The sequence below is a fragment of the Carex rostrata genome, chromosome 3 (assembly GCF_964058835.1).
Source record: "Carex rostrata chromosome 3, lpCarRost1.2, whole genome shotgun sequence".
In the NCBI taxonomy this organism is placed as follows: domain Eukaryota; kingdom Viridiplantae; phylum Streptophyta; class Magnoliopsida; order Poales; family Cyperaceae; genus Carex; species Carex rostrata.
The window spans coordinates 4,605,885-4,615,209 of NC_135920.1; positions in this window are offsets into that span (position 1 = coordinate 4,605,885).

Genomic DNA, 9,325 nt, shown 5'->3' on the forward strand with positions numbered 1-9,325 from the left:
TTTGGCAAAAAACGGAAAGAACATATCTAAAAGCAGAAAACACAAAACTGGTCCGGTTAACGGGTGTGAATTCAATTAAAGGTCTGCAATTATCAAATCCGGTAATCGGACGCATGGGATTTCATCGGATTGATTTTCATCCGATGAGAATTGGACCCCTCTCATGTTGAAGAAAAGTGTCGTAATAAATGTTGATGGGCAAAATAGGCCGAGCCCAGAGATCCCATATTTATGCGAACAGCGAAATATTTGGGCCTTAGAGCCCATGTCGTTCCCTTTTGAATTTATATCACCTGAGGTAACAGAATATTTTTGTTTAGATCCGGACCCTTCGATCAGAATCAAGGGTCAATCAAGCCCAAGATGGAATACACGGTCCAAAAATATTCTGTTACCTCAGAGGATATGAATTTGTTCCTTTCTCGGGCCGTTGCAACTTGTAAGGTCTGATTATAGGAATCAGAGGCGGTCTGACGACAGGTCGGGTCATCCGATCCACATCAAAGTTTGTGTAAAAATACAAAGATTTGTGCGGATCAAAATTTACGAATCTTGATACGTACTGAACAACTCCAACTCAATATTATATAATATTTTATCCCATAGCTGTCGAACCAGCCCCACTATACATATTAGATGGTCCTGTATCATGAGATAAATAGAAAGCAATGCATCGGGGTGTGTTAACCCTTACAAATTACTTGGTTTAAGGATGGAAAAATGGTATGAATTAGGAAGCAAAAAACGGTCCAGCGTGATAGAACAACATTTAGGTGCACCAGTTTTTACGAGGGATATTATTAGATGTTTTGCTTAATTATTTTGTTAAGGCGAGAACTAGCATTTAATATAGTAGTAAAGACACATGATATTTATATGAAAAATTATGAATTTGAAATCTGAATAGAGAAATTTTTTTACTAAGGTATTAAATAGTTGGATGGTTTGACCTTCAATTTTTACTCAAAGAAATTATTTTTGTTAAGGTAATGTTTTTGCTAGGTTAGAGGTTCATTCATTGAGGGACGCTCGTGAATATATTGTTTGTGAGTGTATTGGAAAAATTTCCGATGTATTTATCTAACTTTTAAAATAGTCAATTTTTCCATCAAAGCACCATAATATCTAATAACCCCACTAAAAAAAATACTTTCTTTCTTTTATCCCACTTTTATTTAATTATTTTAAAAATAAAATTAATCATTATCTCCTTTATTTTGTAAACAGAGCTGTCAAGTTGTTTTCTTTTTGTTTCTAATTGTCTTCTTCGGTCATCAGGATATCTCCCAAATTGTAAATCACCAGTGACGACCCCATGCCACCCATCCTCTGCCGACCCTCTCAATTTGCGTACCGAAGCCATCTCACCCCCATAAAGATTAGGAACTATGTCCAAATGTTTGAGCTAATGATCCATTTCACCATAAATTATGTGCTAAGATCATCTCAATTTTTTTTTTTAAAATCTTTGTAGGAGCTACGAAGTCGTGAGGGAGAATTGAACTCTCGACCTTTGAATACAACTCTAGAACTTTTTCCTAACCAACTGTGCTACCTCCCCTTTCTCATCTTAATTTTTTTTTGACTAAATCAAATGATCTCATCTTTTAACTTTAATTGAAACAAGTTTTTGCATTTTTATATACTACTATGGTCTAATTTTGGTTAATTTTAAGTGCTTTACTGGCCATGGTGGTACTGAGTTCCTTAAAATATAAATGAATAAACCTCATTTATGATCTAAAATTTATAATTAACCATAATCATGCATCAATTTTACCTCAGCTGTGCAGACACATGTTGAAAACTATAAGACAAAGTGTTCTTTGATGAACTAACATTGAGAGATGCGTCAGTTTTAAAGGACTATGCTGATGAAACAAAAAAGAAAGACAAAATTGATTTGATTAGGTAACGATATTGCTATATTAAGAGCTCGAAAGTGGGACCACAACTACTGTTATGGTTCAACTGAAACGAAGATAAGCCTTGAAATATTATTGGAAAGGTAAAGCAAAGAACTAGTACATTATATCATATTTTGTAAATTTTGCAAATTTGTCAAATATCTATGAAATTCAAAATATATTGATCTTTAGCAATAGTTATTTCTAAGAATTTATAGCATGATCCATCCATTATTGGTTAATTTTCTTGTTGAAGGATGCACTTAGGGGTGTTTATCGTATTTTTTTAAATAACATGACAAAAAATATATTTAAATTTTTTTAAGTCAAGAGGTACACAAGTAGGGGTGTCAATGGTACCTTTTTAGCCGTTTACCTGACCCGTATCATATTCAATAAGGTGGGTATGGGTAAGATTTTTTTTTTGTTAGCTTATTGGATATGGGTATGGGTAAGAATTTTTTTTCGTTAAATAAATGAGTAAGGATATGGGTAATGACTATTTTGTATCCGTTACCCTATTGGGTAATTATAAAATCTAAATATATATTCAATTCAATTTTCAACCAACTTAAATGTATATTCAATTCAATTTTCAACCCACCCACTTAAATGTATATTTGTGTTTTTGAGTTTTTATTCTTTATAAAAAATAATTTAGTTGGAATTGATTGCACATTTTTTTTATTTTTTTATTAGAAATGCAATTATATATGTGTGAAATGAATGAGTTTTTGATGTTTAATTTGTAAAATATAATAAAACTAATTATTATACTAGTATTATCCGTTATTCACCCGTTACCGTTTCGTTACCCGATAATATTAACGGATAAGGGTAGGGTAGGGTAGGGTAAGATCAATTTTTAATGGGTATGGGTAGGGTATGGGTAAAGTCAATTTTAATGGGTATGGGTATGAAAATGTCTTCACCCGATCCGTACCGTACCCATTGACACCCCTATACACAAGTGACTACATCATGTGCTTTGTCAACATGATGTGCACGAAATTAAGTATATTAAAAATGGATAGTTTCAATCTCTTATCAGTTATCATAGTGATGATGAAATTATGATCCTTATCTAATCCGATTTATATCGAATGTCTTAGTTTCGCGGTAATTTGATTAAAAAAAAAGGTTAACTTGTGTTAGATCCGAATCAAACGGCTCGGGTTTAATTGTATCATAACCTTACTCTAAAACTCTAGATGTGTTAAAGGAAAAAAGAATGAAGAAATGGATCCAATAAAAGATACGAAAGGCGCAATTTGACTTGTTGAATTTGAGCTTGTTTTGAATTTCACTAAAATCAGCTAATTCATCATGAAAACATATATTAGCAAGGAAAGCGATTTCATGAATATATGTAACACGCAACGAATCATGAATGCCTATTTAATCATTGTGTGTGTTTGTGTATAAATGACAACATCTCCATCCATCTTTTGCAGTTCCCAAGACTCAAATAAGAATTTAAAGAAGCTTAGACCTTTCTTAGACCTTAATAATTATGTATAAATGCGACCGTTCTTAGACCTTAATAATTATGATCTTTACTTGCACGATAACTTTGATGATCTCTTTCTTTCGTAATTTGGATGTTGGTATGATTTATTTAAGAAAAAAAAGGAAAATCTGTCTTCTGGAACTCCGTGCAAAGAATATAAGAAATGAATTAATATAAAGAATGTTTCTGGGACTGAAAATGACAAAGATAATGACAGCGCCTGTTATCATTTCATGTATCACACAAATACCTACGGGTTTTTTCCTAAAAAAATACTTGTATCACACAAATAATACAATTAAAATAAAAAAATATATTGGATCTCCTCGTGAAAATTTTCATTTGATTTCAATTAAAGTAATAGTAATAGTAATAGTAATATTTTATTGCTTGGTAATCGCCACCCAACTTAAAAAAATATATATAAATAATTTCAGTTCAACATGTGTGCACGTGTTTGACAAATGAAATAAAATAAAATGAAATGAAATACAGATTAATCCGTTTTAAAGTAGTGTTGTTTAATATAAGTTAAGTAAATAGTTGAAGTACGGTTGACTATAAAATTACATTGCCTTTATATCTATATATAATATTATATTATCAAGTGAAGGAGTATACCAAACGATAGCAAAGGTTGAAAGTTTCTTAATTTTAATTTTAAAGCACCTCTATATGGAGATGTTTTAACTTTACCTTATTTTAAAAGGAACATGATAATAACTTCTCCTTTTAATTAGAGACTTTTGACCAGGACTACATTCTAATTGACGTTAATTGGCGTGTGTAATTCGTGAAACCTATGTGTGCAAGACTTTACATCAAAAATACCAAGTTTTTATAAATACCAGATATATCAACTCTTTATGAAAATTTATCAGCTAAGTTGTACTTCAATTTGAATTGGAATCTTTTATAGATGCTTTGTATCAAAAGTAGTGCATGTTAAATTTTTTTATTGATTTTAAACTTTTATTAAAATCTTCCATGGTAGATGCTTTGTACCCAGCATATCAAATTAAATCTTTTAAATGTTCAAAGTGCAGTATTTAATCTTTATACATAACATATGAAATCTTTAAATCTAATATATTTTTTTTTAAATCTAATATATATTTTTTTAAATCATGAGTTGGAGGTCAAGCCATCCAGCATACTTTCAAACTTCTATGTATATTATAAAATATTTTCTCACTTTGTGGGTTTTGAACCGATGATCTCGCACAGGGGTGGATCTACTTTGGGGGGGGGGGGGGGTGGGGGCGAGCGCTCCCTCCTGGATTTCGAGTTTTAGTGGTGATCTATTGGCACCAATGGTTCGAAATAGTGCCGCTATTTGGGTATAGCGCGATTTTTTTTAACCCGGCCGCTATGACGCGATAAACGCTATTTAAATCATTGATTGGTACCGATCGATTTTGCCCCTCCCTGAAAATATTTTTGCCTCCCTTTGGATGTTTGATTTGTAATTCGGGTTAAATTTAGTATTAAAATAAAAAAAATTCTTGAATTATGATTAGTAATATTAATTATAAGTTATAAGATCAAAAATTATAAGTCAGTATTGAAAAATATAAGTCAAAACATTGTTTTTTTTATCGAGTATCCAATTAGTTAATGGGTTTAAATCCGATAAGCTATTTAAACCTGATTTGATATTTTTTTGCCCCCCCCCCCGACGAAAATCCTGAGTATGCACCTGACCTCGCACATATGCGAGCCATGTGTCTTTGTCACTAGATCAAATGTAGGTTATTTTTAAACCTAACATATGAAGTCTTTAAATGTAACATATTTTTATACATAACATATTAAGAAAAAAAAATATCGACACAAATATAACTTAAAATTACTTTATCATGGATCTTATTTGAAAGAGAAAACCGAATAAAAGATATTTATAATATCAAATTCGCAAAAAATTCCACAGATCGTTAAAAAATTAAATGAGATTAATCAGAAGAAAAAAAAAAAGTAGGTTAATTTTTTTTTAATTTTAATTTGAGAGGCAGATTAGGAGTGGAAAATGTGGTTTGGAGTGTGTGTGGGGGGGGAGGCCTTTTACTTTTTTTCTCTATTTCAAAACACCCAAAATATTTTCCTCTACTGTTTTAAGAACTTTAAATCACCTTTTGACATTTTCATAAATTTTAAATCATCCCTAAAACTGTTCTCTTGATTTCACCCGTTGGCAGCTGTTATGTGTTAGCCATTAATTTTCTAATTACTATTTATATTTTACATTTTTTTTAACTAGAAAGGTGTTCCTGTAAGCAAATGCAGCACTTTCAGTTCCAGTAATTATCACAAATATTCGATTCTCTTCTTGTAAAAATTCCTCCCTTTATTCCCCCCGTTTTTTTATTTCATTAAAATATTAAACATGCGTTAATTTCTCCATTTAATCAGATAAATTGATTTTTATATAATAAAACAAATTTCCACGTTGACTTGAAACTACTACCGCTGGCTGCTCCATCCTCTCCAGTGAAGTCAATCATATACTTAATCACATAGGATATGTTTGATTGCAAATAGTTGTTGTTTTTCTTATTAGAATTGTTAAATTTAAAAACCTTAGAAATAATCTATTCTAATAAAATAAAATATTTGAATTTTCTATTCTATCTATTCTAACTCAATCAAATACCTAATAGACTATTTTAAATAGTCTAATTCCAAAAATCATCTATACTCAACCTAGGACTGTAAATGAGCCGAGTTTAAGCGAGTTATCTCTAACTCGAACTCGGCTCGTTTAATAAATGAGCAAGCCAACTCGAGTTGAGATGATAATAACGAGTTGTAGAGCCAACTCGAACTCAGCTCGTTATCAATTCGAGTTGGCTCACAAACTCGTTTAACCAGTGATAGTATTACAACACAAGTTCAAACTCAGCTCGTTATCAACTCAAGTTGGCTCACAACTCGTTTAACCAGTGATAGTGTTATAACACAAGTTCAAACATGTTTTACACGAATCTCAAAGCACAAATAACAGTCTAGAGATTCGGATTTTTGAGATTTATTGTGACAAATACTGTGTAACTTTATGTAACTCGAGATATAAATGAATGAGTTGGGACCAACTCGAACTCAGCTCATTTATTAAACGAGTTGGCCAACTCGAGTTATAAATGAGCCGAGTTAAACAAGCTGTAAATGAGCGAGTTACGAGTTCAAGTTTTTTTGCCCAGCCCTACTCAACCTAATGAAACATACCCATATGTCAAAAGATGATGAGTTTTGCCTAAAAAAAGACCCACTAGGTCACATTATAGTCATCTGAGGAGACCGGTACAGCCCCACTTCAAACATACCGACTCATGGAGTTCGGCTAGCAACAATATAAGATGCGGCTGCCTTCTTTAGTTAGATGATGTCACTTGTTAGGTCCATACTCATATAAGGATCTGTTCCGAGTTCCGACATCATTTTTCTAAATGGGAATTGAGGACACTTGACTTGGGCCTACCGGAATTTCGGATGACCCTTTTTTTTCTCATCCTGTTCTCTTGTTTGTTCCCATATAAAGTGTATTTTGTTGAGGGAAAAGGAAACAAAAAAGAGCTCCGACTGAATTTTTTTTTTCCAGCTGTTCTCTCTTTTCTTGGAAACCGTTCCCTCTTCTCTTTCTCATTTATTACATCTCAGCTCAATAAATTGAGCATTGTTGATTCCGGGCATGAGTTTTTTTTTTTTTTTGCAAATTAAATTAGAAATTATTAAAATTTAAATACATGAGATAATTTATTTAAATAGATGAGACAATTATTATTGGGTTAATTAATTTTTTTCCATATTTTTATTATTATAAATATATGAGAAATATATATATATATATATATATAGAGATGGGCTATGGTGCATTGCAATGCATAGGCCATGGTGTGCATTGGACCATAAATCACCGATTCAAAGTCCAAATGACCGATCCAAACCGTTCATCTTGTTCTCCATATTAATATGTGCTTGGAGACCAAATTTTACATTTTTCGGAATTTTTTTACTATTTATTAAGCCACTTTGAAAATCGCTGATCCAACGGTGGCTTCTGATTTTACTGTTCCAAACAGTCACCGTTGGATCAGCGATTTGCAAAGTGGCTTAATAAATAGTAAAAAAATTCCAAAAAATGTAAAATTTTGTCTCCAAGCACATATTAATATGGAGAACAAGATGAACGGTTTGGATCGGTCATTTGGACTTTGAATCGGTGATTTATGGTCCAATGCACACCATGGCCTATGCATTGCAATGCACCATAGCCCATCTCTATATATATATATATAGAGAGAGAGAGAGAGAGAATGGCTAAGCTCAAATCGTTTGTTCCTGGGCTTAGGAACAAACGATTGGGTTCTCCAATTTCCGAAGTTCAAACGGCCGATCCAAACCGTTAGATGTTTAATCTATATTAAAATGTGCTTGGAGACAAAATTTCATATTTTTTGGAATTTTTTTACTATTTATTAAGAGGGTTTGAAAGTTGCTGTTTTTATTAAAATTCTGCACCATAAAAAAACAGCGACTTTCAAACCCTCTTAATAAATAGTAAAAAAATTCCAAAAAATATGAAATTTTGTCTCCAAGCACATTTTAATATAGATTAAACATCAAACGGTTTGGATCAGCCGTTTGAACTTCGGAAATCAGAGAACTGAATCGTTTGTTCCTGAGCCCAGAAACAAACGATTTGAGCTTAGCCACTCTCTCTCTCTCTCTCTCTCTCTCTCTCTCTCTATATATATATATATATATATATATTTTTTTTTTAAGATAAACCAAGATTTTCATACAGTACAATAGAACACTCATTTCAATACATTTTCATAATCAATTTCATGCATATCCGTATCTACGGGTTCTCATTTTTTCAAAAATGGGTTCGTATCCCTATCAAATATCATCCCATATATAATTTAAATATATGAGATAATTTAGTTAAATAGATGAGATAATTATTATTGGGTTAATTAATGTTTTTTTCCATATTTTTACTATTTTAAATATATGAGAAATATATATATTTTTTAAGATAAATCAAGATTTTCATACAGTACAACTGAACACTCATTTCAACACATTTTCATAATCAATTTTGTGCATATCCGTATCTACGGGTTCTCATTTTTTTCAAAAGTGGATTTGTATCCCTATCAAATATCATCCCATATAATTTTGTGATAAAACCGGTACATTCCCTCAAAAACCAAAATTTAAAATTTGTTCTCTCTAATCTCACCAACAACTTTTATTCGTATGATTTTATTATTATGATTGGAATACTCATATTTTTCTAGTATTTTCTCTTCTTATTTAAGAAATAATTATTGTCAAAATTTATTTGTAAGAACTTTCATGCAATTAATTATATTTTTTGTTGTTGTATAAGTTTTAAAAGTTTACAGAATTATTTATTTATGTCATAATTTTACTTTGACCATAGACAAATACAATATATTGTAAATATAGTTGGCAATATTTTTTGCACTAAGATTTATCTTATATGTATGAACATTCACGGACCAAAATATTTAATTCATATACAATGATTTCGTGTGGACGCATACAGGCGGAGATATATTGCTCTCCCTTTTTTTTGTATTTATGGAATTTTTTTATGTAATTTAGAATAAAACGTCATTACCTGCCATCTCTTTGTCATAGGTAATATAAATTTGATTTTATTTTCAACATGAAAATTATATAATTGAGCTTTATAATTTAAAATTTTGAGTCCCTCTCCAGACACGGATACATATTTTAGTAACATTTATTTTTGCATAATCAATGGAGTAGAACTAGGATGTTCTTAAATTCAGCAAGGGACTTGGTGAATTCAAGTCTAAAATCCATCGAATCGGCTTCAAACGAAGAATCTGAACCATTGAAACCCACATACCTT